This window comes from Mauremys reevesii, linkage group 7, assembly GCF_016161935.1.
Source record: "Mauremys reevesii isolate NIE-2019 linkage group 7, ASM1616193v1, whole genome shotgun sequence".
NCBI classification, from domain to species: domain Eukaryota; kingdom Metazoa; phylum Chordata; order Testudines; family Geoemydidae; genus Mauremys; species Mauremys reevesii.
The window spans coordinates 116,957,668-116,984,052 of record NC_052629.1 but is presented as its reverse complement, the minus strand read 5'-3'; the positions used below and the strand labels follow the sequence as shown (position 1 = coordinate 116,984,052).

At 42.3% G+C, this 26,385-nt stretch overlaps 1 protein-coding gene and 1 long non-coding RNA gene across 2 annotated transcripts in view; one reads left to right on the top strand and one right to left on the bottom strand.

The window, feature by feature from the left end:
• Positions 1 to 26,385, bottom strand: part of MDFIC2 (MyoD family inhibitor domain containing 2) — a 65,023-nt gene that overhangs the window by 24,385 nt on the left and 14,253 nt on the right. The window lies entirely within an intron of this gene.
• Positions 16,771 to 26,385, top strand: part of LOC120369083 — a 181,148-nt gene continuing 171,533 nt past the window's right edge. The window contains exon 1 of the long non-coding RNA XR_005582922.1: positions 16,771 to 16,874. This is a non-coding gene — a long non-coding RNA (uncharacterized LOC120369083). The remainder of the gene's footprint in view (positions 16,875 to 26,385) is intronic.

Below are 26,385 nucleotides of genomic sequence, written 5' to 3'. Positions count from 1 at the left end.
GACAATCTCTGGCTCATGTGAACATCTTGTTAAAGTCTGTTGAGGCTTAAGGAGTGTGACAGTTTTCTTTCTGAGCCTTTTTATTGGGGATTTTTATGCCTGATTTTCAGGGAGGTCTTTGAAATGTCTTTTATGTAGCAATCATTTCCCTGTTGTCCCAAGATGTTGAGGTTGTATTTTTCTCATCTGTTCCTGTTTATATTTGGTTCTGGTTGGTTGTAACACTTTGGCTTGAGACTCTGTGCTATGCTATCATTCTACACCGTTCTGAATCTCAAAAATGTTGCTAACTGCCTTAGTACTGTAGCAGAGCTGATTTTTGTTTAGAGCAAATTGAGTTTTAAAATCCCTGTTGTCACTTTAAGAAAGGATTGAGTGAAAAGTCTGAAATGTTATGAAAGGATTCCCACAAAAGACTACTGAAGAGAAGAAATACAAAGAAACCAGACAGATTTTCAATAGCAATCTGGGTCTGATTTTCAAGTAGGCCAGGTTTGCAAAAGTGCTCCGCATCCAATAGCACGCATTGTAAGTGTGATGCTTATGACCAACTTATCAAAAGGCCTCAGTAAAAGGGTTGGTTGAAAAAATTCTAATTTGACATATTTCTTTGAAAACTAAAACCAAGTTTTTCTCACAAATTTTCATGACAAATTGAGCCTGTTTTTTTGACTAGCTGTAGAGCTGGCCACAAAAATTTTCACTAAAAATGCATTTTTTGCTAAAATGTTCCCATCTTTTTTTTTTTTTTTTTAAACCAGATCCACTCAGCATGCACCACATTTTTGAAAATTGGCCAATTAGTTTGATCTGAAATGACAGCTGAGCCCTTCTGACAAATCTGGATCTGAATGTGGAAGCTGATGTTGGGAAAATCTTGCCAATAGGGCACTTATTGCGTAATCCCAGTTTGCAGTGGTGAGCACTTACTCATTCTAGTAGTCCCAGAGCATTGATTATGGCTACAACCCCCAGGGATCCATGCAGACTCTGGGGTCCATCCATGCAGATTCAGGATCAGGGATTAAGTGCTCGCTGACATGAGCCAGAGCTGCATGCTCTAGTCGATAATGAAAATGTATACAATGCTTCTCTGGTTTTCATAATGGGAAAATGACTGCACCACTTCTGCCTCGTAAAAGAACTGGCGTAAAATCTTGACTCCATTTGAGTCAATGGCAAAACTCCCATTGATTTCACTGGGGTCAAGATTTCAACTCAGATTTTTTTCTATACAATTTACTGCAGAACTCCCATTGATGTTAATAGGAGCATGATCACATCCTTATAAATTGAAGAAAAGGCCACCATTTAGCTGCTTTCCCTTTGCTCTAGTAATTACCTGTACCTATTTTTGTCTCCCCTACAAGCAACTTGGCCCATGTAATACACTGTTTCCCCCTCATGTTTCAGTTTCAGCTTCCCCAATTTTTTTCAAGGTGTTATGCCTTAAATAATCTTGTTTCATTCCCCACTGCCCTTAAAACACTCTGTTCCAGATCTGAGTTCATCTTAATTTATATTATCAACTGTGTGTGTTTTGTTAATGGGTTTTATATGCAGCAAAATACATATTGGTATAGCATTGATGTTTATAAAAATCAAGTTTCATACTGTACTTATTTCTCTTTCGGTCATATAAAATGCTCAAACATGGCACTGTTGCAGATTAACAGTCGTTTAAAAAATAGGCTTTATGTTTGTATTTTTTCTCACTCCCTTCATTACAGCCACAAGTTAGTTACTTGGATTAGAGTAATGGAAATCTTGTGGGACCATCAACAGGGCATTTATTTGCTATTGAAATATCAATTAAGATAACATGCAAACTAATATAGTAATCAAATAAACCTGATGGATAACATAAACTTTTTTTAAAGCTGCCGAGGCACGCTAACAAATCTATTTGATCAATATATGGGATGCAAAAAGAGGGAAGACAAGACTGACTGATGAATAAAATGAAACTGACACAAATAGGCTGACAGCCAGTTGTAAGTCTCTTTAGGGCAAATGCAATTAACTCAGAATAATAGACTCAAATTTGATGGTTAGAAATGCATTTTTATTAACAATCACAGCCTGAATCATTATGCACCCCTATGAATAAAATTGTACTTATATTGTGTATGTGTATGTATGTATGTATATGTACAAAAATAGACCTCACTGGGTGAGAGTGTTGTTTTTGAGAGTCAAAGAGAATAACAGGATTTGATTTAAAATAGAAAAGCATAAACAACTGTAAATCTAAATATTTAAAACCATGACATAAAATCAAGTATACTACTTTTAAACATAAAGGCAATAAGCACCCGTCTAAGGACTTCTGGTCCTTTTGGGATGTGAAATTGCAGTCAGGGATTTACAGATTTCTTTTTGAAGAAGAGAAGTCATTACTAGAAACATAAGCTCATTCTCTTTACTTTAATAGCTATTTTAAACCATTCATTTAGAAAATACATTAACAATTTATTGTATCAGCAATATGTTTCTATTGGCATTCAGTCTCCATGCTTTTTTATTTCAAATTATTTCATTAAAAGCCTATTAGAATTAGCAAAATGATCCTGCCAATTTCTGCAAATGCTACTCTTGAAAAGGATATTTTCCTGATTATTAACAGGTATGAAGTATTAACATTTTTAAGGGGAGGGGAGATACTCAATTGTTAATGTGTCCTTTTTCTTTTGACCTTCATTACAGAGGTTGATTGCTATTTGTAAATTACTTTAAATATTATTAATCTAATTTAATTTCTGAATAAATATAATCTCTAGTTTTGCATGGATCCCACAGGACACAGATATGAAAAGAGATGCCTTGCAGATATGCATATAATGGCAAAGTGTCCTTTTTGTCAGAAATGGGTACAATATACAGTACCATTCAATACATAGAATCTATAGATGATATTAACAAGCCTGGTGTAAAATGACTACACTACTGAGGAACCCACAGTGCTTGAGGGTTAAATCAATGTAAATATCACGACTGGATGACAACAAAGAGTGCTAATAGAAAAAATAGGCTTTACACTAAAATTACTTTAGGTCAAATGCTGTCCTCTGCTGTGTGGTGTGGACAGGAGCAATGGAACAATGAATGGCCATAAAATCAACAGAAAGGGAAGTGACATATTCTCCACCCCACCACAGCCTGTGGAAACCCTTTTGTACAAATGCCATGCAGCTGGTCAGTGCAGCACAGGTTTGTTGGGGGTTGTTGGGTTGGATCCAGGGAGCGGCTGCGCACAATTTACTCTTCTTTAAAAGCGGCTTTAACTCTCCCCATTCCCAGGAAGAAAGTGAGCAATGTACAGTTACACTGGGAGCCTGGGCTGCATGATCTCTGGTTGGAAGAGGCCAGTGAGAACCACAGAGAGCGGAGACCAGATTCCCCTGTAAATCCTTAGGTTCAGACAGGTTTTAAGGCTGCCATTTTACATGCCTCCTCCATATAGCCATAAACTTCTTTGCCCTGAGGGAAGAATTTCTCAGAAACTCCAAAAGGTTAATCCTCATGGATGGGTTTTTTTCAAACACTTTTTCTCCTCCCATGATTTATGACAGGGATATTATGGCTGTCTATCCCAGGGTTTCTTAAACCTTCTTCTGAAGCAGCTGATACCGGCTATTGTCAGAGACTGGATGCCAGACTAGATGGACCACTAATCTGATCCCATCTTGCAGTTCATATGTGGCTATATCATCACCACATATTGTGTGCATATATATGTAGATAATAATGACAGTGTGGGGTGGTATAGCATAAAGTTGTTCTTTTCTGAAATGGAAGCTCTTAGAAGCTGTTCAGAGTTTGGAATATTACGGAGTCCCTATGGAGATGGATTTGTGGGCACAGTTCAGGTGAAGTGGTCACATTTGCACAATCCATGTAATTTATGATGTGGCTCTTCAACCTTACACACTTGATGATGATATCCATATATCTGTCACTGGATGCTAGTGGAAAAAAATCTTACTTCTTGGCTGTGATGTCATCAGAAATGCTGTATTTTGTGATTATAGCATAACTACTGTCAAATAAATCATTTTTAAATGAGGGAAATGCCCTAAAACAACTTACATGCAGGGCTTCAGGATGTAAACAAACTAAAGTTAAAGGGCCAGATCCTTAACTGGTGTAAATGGGTGCAGCTCCTATTGATCTCAGCAGAGGTGAACCCATTTACACCTGCTGAGAATCTGGCACTATAGGCTTGATCCTCCTTTCATTTCATTGATTTTATACCAGTGTGACTCCATTGATCTCCATGCAGTTATTCCTGATCTACAACGGAGTAAGTAAGAGGAGAATCAGGCCCTGGATGCTGATTTTTCACTGATCTGATCATCCTCCCACAAAATAAGAATGATTCATTTTATCCATAAATGTCTCAAAGCTTGATACGGGTCACATTTAAACTGGTTAAACACCAACCTCACTCCACTGATTTCAGTGTCACTCCTGAATCACATGGATAATGTGAGAGGAAAACCAGGCTCTTAAAATCATATCTTAAATAATTTGTCTCTTAATAGTCTCTTAAAAATCATCTCTCTCCAAAAAATCAGCAAGCGAGAAGGAGGCTGTTTTTAAGTGCATGCTATTTTTTTCTTAATACAGTTGTCAGTAACAGCAATATACATCTTCAGTAAGTGGGCATTTTCCACAGTGTTTACATTTTCTGTTCCTCTCATTCATTTTAAAACTGTATTTAAGCTCAGAGCTTTGCTGGGTACATTCTCTGATGCCCCTGAGAGTGTTTAAAAGGGGATTTGCTGGTGTGTAGGAATGCCAGGCAACACTCTTTATGCCCCAGTTGTATACAGATGGCACAGAAGTTTTTCTGTGCCATTGGAAGACAACTGTATAAAGGGGGAATCCTCATGTAAGCTGACATAAAGACTGCACCAAAGAGCCAGACTGAATGGAGAATTTGGGCCAAGGACTGCAGAGTCTTCCTTTTAGATCATTTCAAGCACTTATTTCGTTCCTCCTCCTCTCACCAGTGAGGTCCAGGAAGCAATGGCTAATTGTCCTGTGTTCAGAGCGATAAGGATTTATGCCAATAATCCACCTTCCCCATCAGTTATCCTGCCCCTTTCTCTGATTAGCATGCCGTGCATGTGACTGTGAAGCAATAAACAGGCAAACTGGTCAAAAAGGCCATTTACAGTAGTAGCTTCTGTTTAAGAGGTGCATCACTAATCAGATTCCCTAAGTCTGAGTCAGCATCAGCCCCTAGGCTGGCTTCTACTAGCCATCATGTTGACTTAGTGCTATAGGCGTGAACTGAATGAGCCTGGGTTTTGAATCCGAAGAACAATGCCAACAAGAATCACAGTGGATGGAGTTGGAAAAGCCCCTATGGGTCAACTAGCTAAACCCCTTGCATGGAGTGAAATTCTCCTGTAGGCTAATACCTTAGGTGTTTTCTCTAACCTCTTCTTAAACACCTCTTAGTGACAGTGCCTCAAACTCTTCCTTAGGCAGCTCATTCCATTGCCTAATCATCTCTGCTCTTAAGACATTGTTCTACGATCCAAGCTAATTTTTTCCTTTTCCTAAATAAGCAGCATGGCAGGTGTCCTGCTGTGGAAACAGAAAAAAACCTTAATGTAGTTTGAGGGGAAGAGTGTGGGAGGCAGAAGGGATTGTGAAGAAGTAAAGTGAAGCCTGCCCATTCCTGGATTTACTTATTTATTTTAAAATATTAAAGGGCTGAATTCTGTTCTCCCTCTCACATCTACCTAAATCTGGAGTAATGCATCAAGACACAAAGGGAGTTTCACACTGATGTAAACAAGATCCGGATTTGGCTCCAAGTTGCTAAGCTATGGTAGCTGTTTTATTTATATTAGGCAATGCTGTGGTAATAAAATAAGACTGAAATTACTTTCGTTATTAGAGTAGCTCTAATAAGACAGTTCTCTAGGGTACTCAGTAGCTGGCACGGGATGAAAAAACATCTAACATGCGCAGTATTATAGTACATAAATACCTCCAGCAATCACCTGATCTGTTTGATTTTCCAGTAAAACACAGTGACACAGCATTTTATTAATAGTAGTATTAACAACAGTGTCTAGAGACCCCATGATTGGAGCTCCAGGTGCTCTACATAAACATAGATGGAGGCACTTCCAAAGAGTTTACAGTCTAAATAGACTATGGAGGTCTGAGGATTTTACACATGGGAACTGCAGCACAGAGAAATCATAGAATCATAGAATATCAGGGTTGGAAGGGACCTCAGGAGGTCATCTAGTCCAACCCCCTGCTCAAAGCAGGACCAATCCCCAACTAAATCATCCCAGCCAGGACTTTGTCAAGACTGACCTTAAAAACCTCTAAGGAAGGAGATTCCACCACCTCCCTAGGTAACCCATTCCAGTGTTTCACCACCCTCCTAGTGAAAACGTTTTTCCTAATATCCAACTTAGATCTCCCCCACTGCAACTTGAGACCATTACTCCTTGTTCTGTCATCTGCTACCACTGAGAACAGTCTAGATCCATCCTCTTTGGAACCCCCTTTCAGATAGTTGAAAGCAGCTATCAAATCCCCCCTAATTCTTCTCTTCTGCAGACTAAACAATCCCAATTCCCTCAGCCTCTCCTCATAAGTCATGTGCTTCAGCTCCGTAATCATTTTTGTTGCCCTCTGCTGGACTCTTTCCAATTTTTCCACATCCTTCTTGTAGCGTGGGGCCCAAAAATTGGACACAGTACTCCAGATGAGGCCGCACCAATGTCGAATAGAGGGAAATTATCACGTCCCCCAATCTGCTGGCAATGCCCCTACTTATAAAGCCCAAAATTCCATTAGCCTTCTTGGCAACAAGGGCACACTGACTCATATCCAGCTTCTCATCCACTGTAACCCCTAGGTCCTTTTCTGCAGAACTGCTGCTTAGCCATTTGGTCCCTAGTCTGTAGCAGTGCATGGGATTCTTCCATCCTAAATGCAGGACTCTGCACTTGTCCTTGTTGAACCTCATCAGATTTCTTTTGGCCCAATCCTCTAATTTGTCTAGGTCCCTCTGTATCCTATCCCTACCCTCCAGCATATCTATCACTCTGCCCAGTTTAGTGTCATCTGCAAACTTGCTGAGGGTGCAGTCCACACCATCCTTCAGATCATTAATGAAGATACTATACAAAACCGGCCCCAGGACCGACCCTTGGGGCGCTCCACTTGATACCGGCTGGCAACTAGACATGGAGTCATTGATCACTACCCGTTGAGCCCAATGACCTAGCCAGCTTTCTATCTACCTTATAGTCCATTCATCCAGTCCATACTTCTTTAACTTCCTGGCAAGAATACTGTGGGAGACCGTATCAAAAGTTTGCTAAAGTCAAGGAATAACACATCCACTGCTTTCCCCTCATCCACAGAGCCAGTTATCTCATCATAGAAGGCAATTAGGTTAGTCAGGCATGACTTGCCCTTGGTGAATCCATGCTGACTCTTCCTGATCACTTTCCTTTCCTCTAAGTGCTTCAGAATTGATTCCTTGAGGACCTGCTCCTTGATTTTTCCAGGGACTGAGATGAGGCTGATTGGCCTGTAGTTCCCCAGATCCTCCTTCTTCCCTTTTTAAAAGATGGGCACTACATTAGCCTTTTTCCAGCCATCTGGGACCTCCCTTGATCGCCATGAGTTTGCAGAGCCATTGGCCATTATCTTTGAAATCACAGCCACCAACTCCTTTAGCACCCTTGGATGCAGCGCATCCGGCCCCATGGACTTGTGCTAGTCCACCTTATCTAAATAGTCCCGAACCACTTCTTTCTCCACAGAGGGCTGGTCATCACCTCCCCATGCTGTGCTGTCCAGTGCAGTAGTCTGGGAGCTGACCTTGTTCGCGAAGACAGAGGCAAAAAAAAAATGGCTTTTTCCACATCCTCTGTCATTAGGTTGCTTCCCTCATCAAATCATTTGTACAAGCTCACACAGGAATTCAGTGGCAGAGCCATGAACTGAATGTTGCTCATCTGTCCCATAGGCCAGCGCTTTAACCACAAGCCATGATTCGCCAATTTTATATAGTCTTGAAAATTATCATCATCCTACACTGGGTTTCCTGAAGTTAACATTTCACTTTATTCCCTGATCAAAGAAAGGGCTATGGTTTTACATTTCCTATGTATGATTTATGTTTGAAAATGTTGGAAACCCATTTCACTCTCCTCAGCAATAATACTAGTCTCTTACAAGCTATGCCGTCTACAGTGACTGTGCATTCATAGCTTACTGAAGATCCTCACACATCACCTTATCTTTCATTTCAGCCCCTTTTTAGTTTAGTTTTTATTTTTGCAGGTAAATATTTGCCTAATTCCAGTGACACTCCTGACATTTTACTGAGAGAAGGTGAATTTGTGAAATTTCAAACTACACTGATCTTAAAACAAAACCCCAATGAAATCATCAGGAAGCAAAATTCCATTAAAATCAAAACAAAATACAGCTATAAAATACTGTTTTCCTGGTTTTTTTTTTTTAAAAAGGATAAAATTAGATAACTATTATTCTCTTGAAATTCACACTTGTCTACCTAGCTTCGTAGATTTGTAAGGCCAGAAGAGACCACTTGATCATCTATCATGGCACAACACAAGCCATAGAATTTCACCCAGAAATTCTTTCAGTGAAGAGAATTATTCTTCTTTACTACATAAGTGAACGCTGTCAAATCCAAATAGTAAGGTCAATTTAGGCCTCACATTTAGGGCTAGATCCTGCTTCCCTGGAAGTCAATAGTTTTGCCATTGATTTTGATGGGAGCAGGATCAAGTCTTTTATTTTCAACTTGAGGCATATAGGTTGGAATTATGAAGAATGATTATTTAAAATAGCAATGATGTAATATCAGTGTCAATTCCATTATTTTAACAGATGTAAATTTGCTCTGCTCTTGAACTCTGGTGAATTGTAATGGCTATATTAAAGAGATACTATTAAGACTACTTAAAAGAACTATTTGTAAAAATTGTCTCAGATAAAAAACTAGTATAAATTGCTTTTTTATTCAGTCTGTGCAATTATTTATTTGAATGGGTTTGTATATTATTACAAATTAATGGGAATAAGCCGCTAAAAGAGACATGCTAATAATACTAGTTGACATTGGATACAGGAGAGCATACACTGCCTCGAGGATGAAGATGGCCTTCCTCCAAAGCAACTGCTAGAATAATCTTAGCTGCAGAGCAAACACAGTTATCACAGTGCGCAGCATCATGGCTCGATGATGTAGAGCGACGCTGTAACTGAAAATCAGCAGGTTAAGTATGTTTAATTGATGGGGCATATTTGTGTGTGTGTGCAGGGCAAATGTCCTTTCTGCAAACACTACAGGGCCCTTTCACTGCCCTCAGTTTTCCCAGCATTCAAAGCATGGGTGCTGAGCTCCTTGCAGGATTAGGCTTTTATTTATATAGTGTTTTTCATGGAACCTGTATACCAAAATATTCAAGAGTTAAATAATAGAAAGAGAGAGAAACAAACACTGAGTGGTATTAGCAAGGAGGAGAACGTGTAGCTACAGCAGAGGTTGGAAATGGACTTTTCCTAACCTGTATACATCTCCTACCCAGAGAGGGCTGTATTTTCATCCAGTTCATGTTGAAATAACCAAACTTTCCTTCCTGAAAGCACTAAGGGCCTGATCCAAAGCCCATTGAAGTAAAGAGGAGTCCTGACTGAGGTATGAGACTGAGAATCAGGAAACCTAGAATCTAATAATGCCGTACTGACACTAGGTCACTTTGGGCTCGATCCTGCTTCCATTGAAGCCAGTGGCAGTTTTAGCTCCTTGTGCTGTTGGGCCACATTTTTCGAAAAAGGGCCAGTGATTTTGGGTGGCGCAAGTTTTGGTTGACCAACTTAAAACACAGAGGGCCTAACTGTCAGAGCATTTACAACTCCAAATGAAGTCCGTGAGAGTTGCAGTGCTCGACATCTCTGAAAATAAGGTGCAAGATGGGCACTCTAAAATGAGGTAAACAAGATCAGTGGCCACTTTTAAATGTTTGCATTTCTGTGCTTCAGTCTCTCAACCTATAAGATAAAGGTTATAGATGGGCTGCAAAGTTTTGATCTGAACTTCCTCAGGGTTCGAGAAGGTTCACCTGTAAGGTTTGATTTGGTTCATTATAGAAATAGGATCCAGCCACACAGTTCAGATCTGGAACAGACTTTCACTCAAGTTTCCAAAATTTTGGTTCAGGCCAACCTTCAAAGGTGTGAGGCTTAGCTAGTTAAAGTCAGCCAAGTACATTGACATCATATAGTGGAAGGTGTAAAGCATTATTAGTGTCTTCTCACCTGTCTTATTGGAAAAGTCAATTGTTTAAAGTTCTCTACGCAGAGCTGTAAACTGTTCAGTCAGTAGAACTATGCAAAATTACTACGTGTTCCCCCTCACTGAATATTCATGGGCACAACCTAAGATTTTCTTTTTCACAATTACTCATGAATTTGATCAAAGCTGAAATGCGTCTGTTTCCATTAGCAAAGGCTTCTCTTTTTTTGGCGCAGACAAAGTGAAATATCACAAAGGGCAAAATCCTGAATCCCCTTCCCCTCCCCTTTGCCCCTCAGGGCGTAAAGCAGCTTTTTCATGGTAAAATGGCAGCCCTTTACTTGTGTAAAATTGCCTCTCATTTTTGTAAAAGCCAGCAAAAAAACCCAAGGAAGTTAAAGGTATAGTTGAAAGCAGCACATATAAAACAATAAGTGCCCTTCCTCTAGTAGTAGAACTCCACCTTGATTTAGCAAATGCCCAGTTGCTTCCAGTGCTTTTTTGTTTTTTAAGCGAATGGCCACGACTTCACCCTGATTTGATCTGACTGACCCAGAGCAGAGTGCTCAGTGATCTCAGCCTCTTTGTGACACATGTGGCTGGAGCAATCGGAACTCAGTCAGCACAAAGTTTTAAAGAGGAGCCAAACCAAGCCTGATGGGCACAGAGCAATGAGCTTGGAAGGGCTTATTTGCCAGACTCCAAGCCCCTGATCTGCAGTTTTGCTAGTGTCTTAATGGTACAGTGTACATGGTGCTCTTGAGAATAATGAATGTATAATCCCATACCACACCGTATTTGAAAAAGTTCCCATTAACAAAACAAAATACACATAGGTAAAAATATCAATATGTCTCACTAAAGAGGAAAAATGGAAAATATGGCCAAGTTCTGGGCTGCTGGGCAAAGCCACAATGGATTTACACAGGTGGAGTCAGGGGAGGACAGATTCATACCTACCCCCTCAGAAAATCAGAGGGAAGGTGCTAAGGGCCACAGACTCTTATTACAGCCTATTGGCAGAAGTATTACAGCCTTCCTCATCTTCCTATCCTATTATGCCCAGATTCAGCAAAATACTTAAGCATGTGCCTAACTTTAAATGCACAAATCCCACTGAATTAAGTATCTTGCTGAATCGGGGCCTCTGTCATAAAACTCTGCTTAAAATCATATTCCATACTCATGTGGCCCTCAACGCCTCTCTCAACACTCCTGCATCCGGTCACCCTGGACCAATGCCTTGTGGTGTGCAACAGGTAGTTGAATCTCTTGTGCTGACTCTTTTTCCTGCCACTGTAACAAAAATTCTGTATTTCCACTGCATTTGGGGCTTTGTATGTGGCAGTGGTGTGATGCAGCTTTAGCTCTAGGGATGAAACTCGCCATTGTGCCTAGCACAGAGTCTTCAAAACAGAGCTTAAAATGGGGCTTAAGTGTGCTTTGGAGTTGTGTTGTTCCTCTGCACTGGGAAGAATTTCACCGTAAAAGAGAGAATCATGGCTAATAGCTGAATACGAGCTAGTCACCTGATCAATGCGCACATCAAATTCATAAGATTGAATTCAAACTTCCCAAGCTCTCAAACCTTCACAGAGTTAGACTCTTCTCTTACCTCTTAACTTTGTAGTAACTTTTGAGATAGAGGAAGGGGAGATTAATCATGATTGGAGAGTGCTATTGAAAGTGACAGATAGGCGACACTGGTATTACCATCTTCAACGGGCAGCCTGTACTCCTCAGTCCTGAATTACTTTACCTCTGCTGGGCAGTTTATTCCTGGGCACCGAACAGCAGGTGTTCAGTCTGTGGGCAGCGTTTGTAATGTGGATAAATGGTTACTAGGTACACTGAGATATTTGCATGAACTCAGAGAGCATTAAAAAGGATCAGACACCTTACTGTTATTTATGAGTCAGTAAACTCTGTTTTAGCACCTTCCTTCCTCTCCATCTTCCTGGGAGGAGTCCTGCCTCCTTTCCTGAACCTGTTCCATTCCCTCTCCAACCCTGAAATAAAATGAAGTAAACATGGTGGTTTCAGCTGAGTTTCACTTTTTGTTTCTGGAGCTGTTTGAACTCAGGAGGCACAAATCCACAAAAAGTGATACTGGGCAGAAAACTACATCTTTCCTTCCAGACTCTACCAAGCTATACAGCTCTGCCAATGGGGCCTAGTCCTTCAAAGCTGGTATTAACAGCTCTGTACTAGCACATCTCCAAGAATAAGAGGTATGTTGGCTTCTTTTAAACCAGACAACAGGATGTACTTGGGAGTGATGCACCCTGCACTTGCTGTACCTCACACTGAGTAAGAATCTTTCCCATGTTACCTCCAGACCAAGCCATCCTGGGAAATGTTTTTCCCTGGATTTCCCTGAACCCGCAATGAGCACAATGAACTATTTTACCATCAAGCAAGCACCTGCCCTGGATCTTCTTACCACACAAGTCAGAGAAAGACTAAGTGAGATGGGGCAGCTAGATTGGTCTCCACTGTGATATTGTGTGTCAAATAAGGGCCAATGTCAACTTCCCAGTGAATTTATGGGACGTGAAGTGTACTTGAGAACTTATGCAGTTTGCATTTTTAACAATGAGGGTAACTAGCCACTTTATCACCTCCTTTGTTAATCCATTTAACATCTGTTTCTTGGAATCTTTAAAATAGGTTGGGATGTCTTTCTAAAATATATGCTGTAGTTCAACCTGCTTTTGTTAGCCTAAATGCAGGAATTTCTGGATGAAATCTATGGTCTATGTTCAGTAGGAGGTCAGTCTAGATGAACATAATGGTCCTTTTAGGCCACGAAATCTGACTCTATGTGAATGACGATGTTCAGAAGTGAAAAAAATAAATGGATTGATCCTGGCTTCAGCTTGGTTCATTCTGCACAGAAACTTGCATGTAAACTGTACTCAATATCTTTATCTGATTGAACACGAGAGATGTCCAAAGCCCCTGCCACTTGGGATCATTCAAGTGTTTACTGGGATAGAGAGGGACCCCAACCAGCACCTATCAGTTTGGTATTTAAGTTGAAATTCACCTCCTTGCAGTGGGCCTTCATAAGGAAAAACCCAACAAAACAAGAAGGGGAGCCTAGAGAGGAACCTGCAATGATGGCCCTGTCCAACTGGCCTGGTAAGGGTGTTGCTATGGTAACACGGCCTAGACCCAGACCCTTCAGGCTATGGGCTTGGCTGGGAGGCCTGTGCCTAGGGACTTAACCCACACCCAGCTTGGAGAGCTGAGGAGACACTCTAGGCTGCTCCTCTAGACAGGGTCTCTATGATTAGAGTCCTCAAGGACTTTAGACTCTAACTGCCCTCCCCCGCCCCGAAGGTTTTAATCATAGAGTGGAACTATGGCTACCGTGACATGAATCAGCCATTTCTCCCTGACCCCAGGGGCCTGCCAGCTATAACTAGGAGCAGTAGGCAGGACAGCTAGAGCCCCTAAGCAAGGGGTAACGAGCAGCCAGGCCTAGGTACCCAGCTGGAGCTAGGAGCTCAGCCAGAGCTTCCCCCAGCTGATTTCAGGTGCCAGCCTACCCGTCCACGCCCCAGCCCAGGGCAAGCAGCAGCCCTAGCACCCCACCACAGTTTTTTAGGACAAACAGCAAGAAGGGCAGAGCCTCTAGGAGCCACCAGAGTTACCAGGGCACCAGGCGAGTCAGCAGGAGCACAGCAATTCCTGTGTCCTTAAAGCTCATTCCAGGCTGCAGCCTCATCCATCTTACATCCTGATAAGCAGGACATTTGCTGCCATCTGTGTAAACAAGATGATGCATGTTAATCAACTAGGCAAATTAAGTCACGTGAGTAAAATCTCCAGATTTCTGAAACTTCAGGCTTAACAACTGTGCACACCTAACCTGGTTACACAGTGATACAATTGTATTAAGAAGCTATGCTATGGTCCCACACTATGGTGGTCTGTAGAAGTGCAGTAGCATGGCTGTTTTCCCTGTCAAAACTGCTTAGGGAAATTGTGCTAGCAGTCATGCTAGCGACGGTTGTATTTGCAAGTCAGTTGCAAGCACAGAACAAGATACATATTTTCAAGATAGGTACTGCACTTCGAGGTATAGTGTGGTCAGGGCTTCGAAGGCTAGAAATGACAAATGTAGATGGCTGAGACTGGGTCTGGTGGAGTTTCAATCAAATATGTAACAGCTTGTCTTATTCAGATGCATAGGGCAGCATGAGAGAGTAAATCTCCCATCCCTTTGTTAGGCCTACTCAGCCCTGCTCTTGGGATACTCCTCTCTTATAAGCAAATTGATAGAAAGTGGCTGGACAGTGGTTGGTAGTTGTTGGACCCTTGGTTATTCTCTTCCTTCTTGCTGGGCAGCTTAACCGGGCAGGTGTAAGGGAGGAAATACACTACACTCTTTGAAGGGTTGCAGTAGCGTACTTTCCCTCCTGGAGCAAGAAGAGGGCTGGGGAAGAGTGCCTCAGTGTAATGCTTGTGAGACAAAATGCCTCCTGGGGTTGTGTGCTACCCCTTGCTCAGGTTTGGGCCTAAACGCATAATCTAGCCCTAAGCATTTTCCAGAGCTGATGAAGCTAAGTCACAATATCCAGCTAAACGCCTCATTGTTGTCCTAGCTAAGCATTTTTGGTTGGCTGAAAATTATACACAGATGAAAAAATCTTGGGGAAAATGTGGCATTTTATGTATAAAACTGTCTTATTTAAAATCTAACTGAAATTATCTTAATGAGTTATGTTAGCTGAAATATTGGGTTTTCCTTTTTCTTTCTTTTCTTTGCCCTGGCCTCACACAGGCATATTAATGATTATTTGTCAAAGTCACACTGTTTGCTTACAAGGTACGAAGGCTTTTTAGACACTATAATGACAGCTTTTGATTCACTTGATAATATTTAGAATAAGCCATAAAAGCCAATCTCTGAACGAACAGACCGTTTTTATTGGCTTTTAGTGCTATTACTGCTATCATAAGTGGTAAATTGGCCTAATGCAAGTAATACTGCTGTGTCATACTGTAAAACCACTGCTTAGTTTTATATTTTATTTATTTTACATGAAAACATTTTAAGGCATGGAGACTATACTATCCTTTCATGACTACTGGAGGTTCCCTGCAGGTCAGGGCTGGAACAATGTGGAGAAGCTTGCACTGCTGCTTATGTTATATCTCTTTTGTGCATAAATTCTCCTCTGGGTGAGTGCAGATCACATTGCTCAAGGCAGAGCACATGAGAGCCAGGGACAAAGCATTCTCATTTGAGGGGATCCAGCTGTGGAATGAACTTCCAGAGGAGATTAGACAAATCTAGAGTCTGAGCACCTTTAGGAAATGCTGCAGAGCTTTCGTATTTGATAAAACTTTATCACGATAAAGAGAGTGACATTCTCAACCACAACCAACTCACACTAGCCACTTAAAATCATCCCTACCCCAAGCAGATCTTTCTATAACCTGAAATAGAAAGACACAGACTCCCTGAACTCCCCTACGGGCTTCACTATTGCTAGTCTATTTAATGCAGAAGATGCTCAGATAGTATTGATAATGGCTAGCAATACACAGCTCCTAAAATCTGATACAATCCTTTTAATTATGGTGTTATAGAAGAATTCTCAAAATATAAGAATGGCCTGCAAAAACAATGAAAAAGTATTGGAGAGGATTGCAACTCAGCAAATGCTAGTCAGAATCTGAAGAAAAGAAAGATTCAATTTGCAGGCAATATGTATGCAGTGTTGTTGAAGCCATGTTGGTCCCAGGATATTAGAGAGATAAGGTGGGTGAGGTAATATCTTTTATTGAACCAACTTCTGTTGGTGAGAGAGGCAAGTTTTCAAGCTACACAGAGCCCTTCCTCAGGTCTGGGAAAGGTACTCCAAGAGTCACAGCAAAATACAAGATGGAACAGATTGTTTAGTACAGACAGTTAGCACATAGTCTATGGGACCATTCAAGGTGGTGTGGCCCATTAATAATAAAGTAGTGTAAGTTGTACCAGTTTGCATTCAATGGGTATGCAAAATGAGTGTTAACTCACAAGGTGGAAGGGTGAAGGTGGTCTCAGGAAAAGCAACTAATGGGTGTATATAGATAAATCAGGCTTGCCTTTGCATAATTGGAATAACATGAGAATGTATCCTAGGCTTTTATGCCTTTTATGCAGCACTATCAGTTTGGTATTTAAGCCCTATGTAGCTGAAATTCATCTCCATGCAGAGGCAGGGCCGGCTCCAGGCACCAGCGAAGGAAGCAGGTGCTTGGGGCAGCCAATGGAAAGGGGCGGCATGTCCGGGTCTTTGGTGGGAATTTGGCGGCGGGTCCCTCACTCCCTCTCGGAGGGAAGGACTCGCCGCTGAACTGCCGCCGAAGAATGAAGCGGCGCGATAGAGCTGCCGCCGAAGTGCTGCCAAGCGTGGCTTTATCTTTTTTTTTTTTTTCACTTCACCACATGGGGCAGCAAAAAAACTGGAGCCAGCCCTGTGCAGAGGGCCTTCACGAAGGCTTAAGTGGGAATTAATTGATGCATGGACTTTGTGCTGGCTCTGAGCACACAGAGGTAAATTTCACCAACTGGAATAATACTTGGAAAAACAGAAATGGGAAATACCAGTATAATTTTGCATTTGGCTTTGGAAAGTCTCATTGGGTCTTTTTTTTAGTTTGCAAAATAAGGGTGGTTGGAACCGGGGTTCTGTATCTGAATAACCAAAGGTTGGAAGATAAATGATTCTGCTTTGGGCCAAAGGGATATTCTGTTTTAAATTAAATGAAAGTATGCAGGTCCAAAATCTCCCCCACGTTGCACAGAAAATACATTTTAAAAAACTCTACTCATTAGTTGTAAAGACTGAATAGCAATTAACTGAAAAATATGCATGCAGCTAACACAGTGATTGTATTTAATATAATTTACTTGTTTTATATATGCTATGGGAATAGGAAGGAGATTTGCAGATTCAAACTTTGGTTTTGGCATCCAAATGTCTGTGGGTTCCTGTAGGTTATGTGATCTCCTTTTTGCCCACACACATTGTCTGTTTTCCGTCGGCATAAAGCTATTTTGTTTTTGTTTTTTGCCTCTAACTGCTTTTCAATGTGTTGTTTGATCCAATACTTTTTATTTAGAAAATTGCCCTCTATAAATTACCAAATAGACAGGACCTTTCTCTCCTTAAATTTTATTCCTGATTGGTTTGCTTCAATGGGAAGAGATTAATAGGCTCTGTATTATTTTACTCTCTAGACCCTACTTACATGATCATATTGAAGCAGAGTACATATTTTCCTTTTCATTATGGATGCAGTGATACTGCTAAATTGTGTACCCATCACATCTACTTAATCTCTAAAAACTTTAGCAAACTTGGCACCTGCATCTTCTGCGAATGTTGGAACAATATTTCCTTTCCTTTCAAATTGCTTATGGGCAAATTTCAGCAACGATGTAGGGAAGCTTAATTTGTGTTAGTAATCAGTTCAAAGATGCATCATCAGCACTGAAACCTTTTTTATTTGGCTGGAGGAGCTCAACAGAGAAGAATTCATCTACTTTTTTATCTCTGGAGCTTGTCAACATGTTGACACAAAGGTTTTTGTTACACAGATTTCTGGAGTGTGTCTATATAGAATGTGTGTGTAAGAATATATAACATTATCTTCTTAGACAGTGCAGTCATGGGTGCATTAAGAAGACAATAAACTATCTGTCTGAATTTAACATTTACCTAATTTTGCATGTTGTTTGAATGTGTTCATTGGGATTAAATCCAGAAACTAGAGGGAAAATCGAGAAACCTGAAGAGGCTGCTGCCTTAAGTAGGGTGAAAATCATCTTGTGGAGAGGGCCTGCCAAAGCTTGCCCACCACTTAAGTGGTATTTAAATCATGCATAGATCTTATGTTGGTCCTTTGCACAGGGATAAATTCCACCTGTAGTGAATAAGGCCCTACTTTATTAAAAGAAAAGTGGGAGACCTTTGAACCTCCATAAAAACTGATCAGTGCCTCAGCTCTAATTTATTTTTCATTTTGAGGAATTCAATCAGGTCTTGTTACTTTAACTGTCGCAGGGACACTCCTCCTAATGACTGACACTGCCTGATTCATTCTACTTATCAATACATAACCTGGAAAAGCTGAAAACAATTTTCTGAAAATTGTAGCTGTGAAGAGACAAACTTTTGAACTATGAAAAAAAAATCTTAAATGGTAAAAATATGCAGGTGTAGCACTGAAATACTTCCCTGCCAATGGATGAAAGTGGACTTCCATTGGAAAAGATGCATAGTTTACTTTGGATAGTACGCATCTGAAGCCTATTTGCAGGACTATAAACTCATTCATGAAATGGGGTCCATCACCAGGTACAGTAGTTTAGAGCAGGCTCTAGCTTGCTCTAACCTATGCTGGCGTGATTGCCACCAACTTATTTAGCGCTCCCCTTCAGGCTGGGTGCAGCTGAGAATCTCGCCTATACAGCAGATTATTTCTGAGGGGTTATCTCTTAAGTAATAAAAAAGATTTCTAAATGAATTTTAGGAAAACCTCAGTGAGGCAGTGACAGTTCTCACTAACAGGAGTGCAGACTGCTTTTTCACAGTAGTGAGCCTTCAGATACACACACAATATGTGTGGCTTCATCAGGCCTTATCCTCCCCTGAGACCAGTATAAATCAAAAGCTACCCACTGAAGTCAGTACAATTATCCCAGAGTACAACTGGTGCCAGTTATTATTTGTTTTTTGTGCCTTCAAAAATGTTTCCATTGGTTAAGGAAAGTAACTGTATGCTCCCCTTTACCTTAGAAGAAAAGCAAACAGCTTACTGGAAATGATAGATGTACTAGAGCAAGGGCAGGCAAACTTTTTGGCCTTAGGGCCGCATCGGGTTTTGGAAATTGTATGGAGGGCTGGTTAGGGGAGGCTGTGCTCTGCCTCCTATCCAACTCCCTCTGCTTCTTGCCCCCTGATAGCATCCCCCCCAGGACCCCTGCCCTATCCACCCCCTGCTTCCTGTCTCCTGACCGCCTCTGGAACCCCTGCCCTGACTGCCAACCCACCCCATCCAACCTCCCCCTCTCCTTCCGCCCCCCCCCCGCTGACCTCTGCCCCATCCAACCACCCCTTCTCCCTGTCCCATGACTACCCGGAATCCTGCCCTGACTGCCCCCGCTGCCCCATCCAACCCCTCCTCCTCTTCATTACTGCCCCCCTGGGACTCTATTCAACCCCCCTGTTCCCTGCACTCTGAGTGCCACAACCCCTATCCACCCCCCAAACTCCCCTGCCCTCTATCCAACCCCCCTAGCCCCTTACCACGCTGCCTGGAGCACCAGTGGCTGGCAGCGCTACAGCTGCACTGCCCAGCTGGAACCAGCCACACCACCGTGCAGCTCAGGTGTGGCTCAGGTCAGGCCAGGCTCTGCAGCTGCACTGCCCCAGGAGCTCGCAGCCCCGCCGCCCAGAGCACTGTGCCAGCAGCGGAGCGAGCTGAGGCTGTGGGGGAGGGGGAACAGCAGGGGAGGGGCCGGGGGCTAGCCTCCTGGGCCAGGAGCTATGGGGCCAGGGAAAACAGTCCCGCAGGCTGTAGTTTGCCCAGCTCTGTACTAGAGTCAAATACCAAGAAATTCTTGTTAGAGAGAGGATTTATATTCAGGATCTTTAACAATTCTATTATGAGTCTTCTGAAATACTCACCACTTTTATTGGCAGTAAATGTTCTTTATAATCCAGCATAGTTATTGTGCCGATTCACATACGTGCGTCTTTCTGGCTTCTACTGGAGTACAACAGACCTGTTTCGCATTTAATAGTTTCTTAACTGAGGTGAGAGGGCTTATACTGAGACACCTTGTGAATGGAATGTTTGGCTCTCGCTGCCTCCTGAACGCCTGGCTGTCTCTCTGTCTGCAATGTACAGAGTCAAAGATGGTTTCCATTGGCAATTTTAAACATACTGGGGCAAATTTAGATCGCTGTAAGCCAGAACGACTCCTTTGCTTCAGTAAAATTGGTGACTGCTTCAGTAAGATCTTGGTCCAGCAGCTTGTAAGCGCACTTGAGCCAAATTCTGCAGGCTTTAATTGTTGACACCCAAGAGGACTAAGGAAATGTGAGTTGGAGTCTATTCTGGATTACACATCACCAAGAAAATTGTCAATTAAATTGTAGCTCTGGTGCAGAATTCTGCCCTTGGTTATACCTGTGCAACCAAGGGCAAAATTTAAAGACCAAAAAGTTGCACAGGGCAGAATTGGGCCTGCATAATCTTTATTGATGCATGAGACAAAAAGAACATAGCTCAGTGGTTTGAGTATTGGCCTGCTAAGCCCAGGGTTGTGAGTTCAGCCCTTGAGGGGGCCATTTGGGGATTGGTCCTGCCTTGAGGGGGTTGGACTAGATGATCTCCTGAGGTCCCTTCCAACCCTAATAATCCATGATCTCTGATTCTAACATAGCCTGTTTTCAGATCCTGGCTTGTTTACCAAAATGTTAGTTAGAACAACTAGTTTTTCCTGGCTACTGAGCAAATGTGAACTGAAAGGAAACAATACTTAACAGAGAGGGAACCATTTTTACAGTTGACTTTCAGACTTTTCAATATCTTCCTATTGCTGGAGAATAGTGTGCCTTCTTGTTCAGATACTGTACAGTCATACTATATGACTGTAGTTGATTTTTTTTCATTTCCAAGGGGTCTGCAGTGCAGAGGTCAAGGACTACTCAGTTTATAAAACTGCCATTAGGAGCAGTGAACTGGAATCATTCTACATTTCATATACTCCATTTCCATTGGAGGAGAGTCTTTAAATCTACTGTTTTACAACTTAAAGGAAGGGTTGTCTTAATTAATTCATATGGTCATAGTCCTGAAGCTGACATGGCACCTTCCAGGAATTCCAACCCTCTGGGATCAGTAGCATCAGTTTTAACATGTCTTCTTTTTCTTGTCATTCTTATCTGGATAGCATCAGCTAAGATTACAGCATTCATTGTGTAGGTATTTGGCTATTTTATTTGTTGCTGTATGAATAGGCCTGAAAGGTCCTACTTCACCAGCAGTCTTTTATAAAACTCTCCAAACCCATTACCATAATTCATGCTGGAAAGAGAGAGTGAAAGCTTCTGGACCAAATCCCTGCCTTCAGCTTAATTTGGAAAGCCCGTTTATGGGTGTGTGAGCAGATTTGGGTCCACTGATTTCTGAAACTTTAAGAGTCCTAATCTGTTTAATTAACCTCCTGAATTTAGGATATGTCTACACCTCAAACTAAGGTGAGATTGTAGTGTGGGTAGGCATACCTGCGCTAACTTTAAACTAAAATGGGTAACAACGGTAGAGATGTAGTGCACTGGGGGTGCGCACTCAGATTGCTATTTGCAGTGAAGTTCATGTCACGACATCTTGACTCATATTGTTACCTCTGTTGGCTAGCTGTTAGCCTACCCACACCACAATCACACCTTAGTTTGCAGTGTAGCATACCCTCCCATCGGGAGGTAAATTAAATAGGTTTGGACTCTTGTAAAGAATCGGAAGTCAGCGCACCCAATTTACACTGTAGACATATGCTTAGGCCTGGTCTACACTAGGCGTTTAAACCGGTTTTAGGAGCGTAAAACCGATTTAACGCCACACCCGTCCACACTAAGAGGCCCTTTATATCGGTATAAAGGGCTCTTTAAACCGGTTTCTGTACTCCTCCCTAACGAGAGGAGTAGCGCTAATATCGGTATTACCATATTGGATTGGGGCTAGTGTGGCCGCAGATCGACGGTATTGGCCTCCGGGCGGTATCCCACAGTGCACCACTGACCGCTCTGGACAGCAATCTGAACTCGGATGCAGTGGCCAGGTAGACAGGAAAAGCCCCGCGAACTTTTGAATATTTCCTGTTTGCCCAGCGTGGAGCTCCGATCAGCACGTGTGGTGATGCAGTTAAAAATCAAAATAAAGAAAGAGCTCCCGCATGGACGATGCGGACGTGATCGCTGTAAGGGCAGGCAAATCTGTTCTATCAGCGCTCCGTTACAGAAGACGAAATTCAAAATCATTTTTAAAAAATCTCCAGACAGATGCCATAGCAGGGACTCAGCGCACTGCTGCGTGACAAGCGTAACGGAAAGCCAAAGAATCAAATGGACGCTCATGGACTGGAGGACTCAAGCTATCCCACAGTTCCTGCAGTCTCTGAAAAGCGTTTGCATTCTTGGCTGAGCTCCAAATGCTTCTAGGGTCAAAAACAGTGTCCGCGGTGGGTCAGGGCATAGCTAGGCAATTTACGCACCCCCCCACCTACCCCCAGAAGTGAAAGGGAAAACAATCCTCTCTTGACTCTTTTACATGTCACCCTATCTTTACTGAATGCTGCAGATAGACGCGATGGTGCAGCACTCAACGCCAACATCCTTGCTCCCCCCACCCTATGGATGGCTGATGGTACAATATGGCTGGTATCTGTCCTCATCATCAGCCTATTGGCACATGGGGCAGTGCAAAAGGACTGGTAACCATGCTGACTAGCATCGGTAAGGTCAATCAAGGGCGCCTGGTCCTAATTTTTCGTGGTAGATGGTACAGTATGGCTGATAACCATAGTCATCATAGCAACAGGGGGCTGAGCTCCATCAGCCCCCACCCTTCATGTGTAAAGAAAAGATTCAATTGCCCCTGGACTAGCAGAGGGATGCTGGGCTCCTCTCCTCCACACTCCTTACTGTCCTGTCTGGACTATCATAGCAGCTGGAGGCTGCCTTCCACTCATTTCTCACTAACAAGTCAGTGTGTCTTATTCCTGCATTCTTTATTACTTCTTCACACAAGTGGGGGGACAATGCTACAGTAGCCCAGGAAGGCTGGGGGAAGAACGGAATCAACAGGTGGGGTTGTTGCAGGAGCACCCCATGTGAATAGCATACAGCTCATAATTTCTGCAGGATCTGACACAGAGCAGCTGTGCTCTCTGGTTCTATGATACAGTGGTTCTCTAGTACACTTGCCCATATTCTAGGCAGGCCTGATTCTATTTTTAGATACCAAAAAGGAGGGATTGACTCAGGGAGTCATTCCCAATTTTTTTTGCTTTGCCCCTGGCTAAGAGCAGCCAGGGGCACTTATGACAGATGGTGCAGTGCAAAAGGACTGGTAGCCACGATCATCTTATTACCAATTTATGGCATGGTAGATGGTACAATATGGCTGGTAACCATCTCTGATATCATGCAAAAGCAAAAGCATGCTGCTGTGTAGCGCTGCTGAATCGCCTCTGTGAGCGGCATCTAGTACACATACGGTGACAGTCACAAAAGGCTAAACAGGCTCCATGATTGCCATGCTATGGCATCTGCCAGGGCAATCCAGGGAAAAAAGGCATGAAATGCTTGTCTGCCGTTGCTTTCCCAGCGGAAGGAGTGACTGACGACATTTACCCAGAACCACCCGCGACAATGATTTTTGCCGCATCAGGCACTGGGATCTCAACCCGGAAATTCCAAGGGGCGGGGGAGGCTGCGGGAACTATGGGATAGCTACGGAATAGCTACCCACAGTGCAATGCTCCAGACATCGACGCTAGCCTCGGACTGTGGACGCACACCACTGATTTAATGTGTTTAGTGTGGCCGCGCACACTCGATTTTATACAATCTGTTTTGTTAAACCGGTTTATGTAAATTCAGAATAATCCCGTAGTGTAGACGTACCCTTAGACCCCCTAAGTTATAGTGAGGGCTGCTTAAACCTCCAGGAGCAGCCCAGAAAACCATCTTAGCCCTGCTCCAAGCTAAGAATTCTGTATTGTGCCATTAAGAGATGCAGCACAGAACCTTACCCCATGGGACTACTTGTGGAGTAAGGTACTAGTTGGTGTAAATATCATTATTACAATCAGGTCCATAATATGAGCAAGACTCACTTTTAATATGTACTGCCTTCTTTGGGAGGTTAAATTTACGCCTGTGCAGAAGTCTTTATCTACTACTTAAACCCTATGTTGTGGTTAAGTGCTGACATTGTTCTGACCCACTGCACAGGGCTCAATTTCACTGTAGGGTGAAGATCTATTGGTTAGAGCAGGGGATTAAAAGTCAGGACTAGAGATGTACACACTATTTGTAAGAAAATGAACCAAAAAAAGCTATTTTTTGCCCAAATGTTACTAATATATAAGAACTTCAGAGTGTAAAGGGGATATTTTGGGGAAAGGCTGGAGAGTCACATTTTTCACACTTTTGATGGAGGAGCGAGGAAGCCAGTTCATTCAGTTTTCACAGAAGTTACATTTGGAGGGGGATGCATGTGTGCAGAGCTGAGCTGACTGAAACAGTAGATCTTTGTGTGAAAATGTCATGGAACAAAATGTGAATTTTACACAAAGAAAATCGTTCTAGTGTCAGTTCCTGGGTTATAGTCCTCGCTCTAATCACTTTGGGTGAAACCGACTGCTGTGCTTGGAGCCAGGAGGAGGCTTACGCACCTCTTACATCCCACAAGACCCACTGAAGCCCATACAACAGGCACATAAGTGATGCATAGACCTGTTCTGCCCCCTAGCACAGGGGTCAGTTTCACCCTTTACTACTTTAAGAAAGTTTTGTAATCTCTCTCTGCCTTAGTTTATCCATACAGATATAATTAACTCATGTTGTGAGACTAAATTTAGTGTTTGTACAGAACTCCAAGGACTTCTTTTCAGGTGGAACTTTGAACCAGGTCTTCAGCTGGTGTAAATTGGTATAGGTCTATTGACTCCCCTTTACCCCAGCTGAGGCTCTGACCACTACTGTCCTACCACTAGACCACTACAATGATGCAAGTGAGAGTTTGGGGGCCATTGATCGGTTAGTTTCCCCCCTGCAATCACATTTTCAGAAGTATCTCGGTGCTGCTTTAATATTGTCTTGATTCAATTTAAACATTTAAAGAGTGTTCAATAGCCCTCAGTGTTGTTTCTTACCTGGGGTGTGATGGTCTGGTGGTTGCACATCTTGCTGGAGTGCGAAACCGGTGGGAACTATGGGTTACGATCACTCAAAGGACATTTCTTTAACACTACTTGCAAGTTACATCAGTGTCTCTTTACTCATTCATATTTAGTATGCTAATAAAACAGATGAAATGATGGGGATACTGATCCAAATTCTATGTTGGCATAACTGGGCAAAACTCCACGTAATTTAGTGGAGCTGTATCCATATGCTAGCAGAGAATTTGTCCTATCATATTTTTTAGAGAGAAGTAGATAAATGATTCTATACAGTAACATTCACTTGAGTTGAGATGTTACATGTATGTTTTCAATGTTTCACCTTGTGTAGTTTCATAGGCCTCCAGTTTTATAATAGCACAAAATACCTGGTTTCATTGTGAAAGGTGTTTGTGCTTAGGATATAGGTCCACTTCTCCTTATTATCAGGCCTTTCAGTAGAAAATGAGCCAGTGTTTGCTTCACAAAACTGTCTGTGTACCTTAGCAAAATTTTTCCCACAAATGGAATGCAAAATTTTCCTCCAGTGAAATGCAAAAATCCTTGAATTTTGAGTTGTTTTGCATTTAATTACCAATATTTTATATACATAAGACCCTGATCTTGCAATCAGATCAACACGGACCCATCGAGAGTCCCATTACCTTCAGTTTGCAGGAAATCCGATTTATTTCTAGGTGCATTGACCAATCTCTGCAGTCCCAATCCAATTGGAATGAGTGAGCTAGCTAACTGGAATGAGTGACGGAGAGAGTAGTTCCAATTATGCCTGTTCTGAGACCAGCTGTCAGCCTCATCTGATGGGAAAAGCAATCAGAATAGCTCACTTGTGGGAATATGTGGGGCCAGATCCTTGGCTCACCATTCTAGCTGTTTGGCACTGCATTGGGAGCACAAAGCAGCTGGAAAGCAACTCTAAAAGAGAGAGGGGCATCATGAGATGGCAAAAAGCCTACATACCAAACTCTACACACCCACTTCCAGCTCTCCAGTGAAGCGAATATATTGGGAATGGGCTGCTGGCAGGAAGAGCTGTGGCTGAAGTCTCCAGTGATTCCTAACTGGTGGAATGAGGCCATTAGTG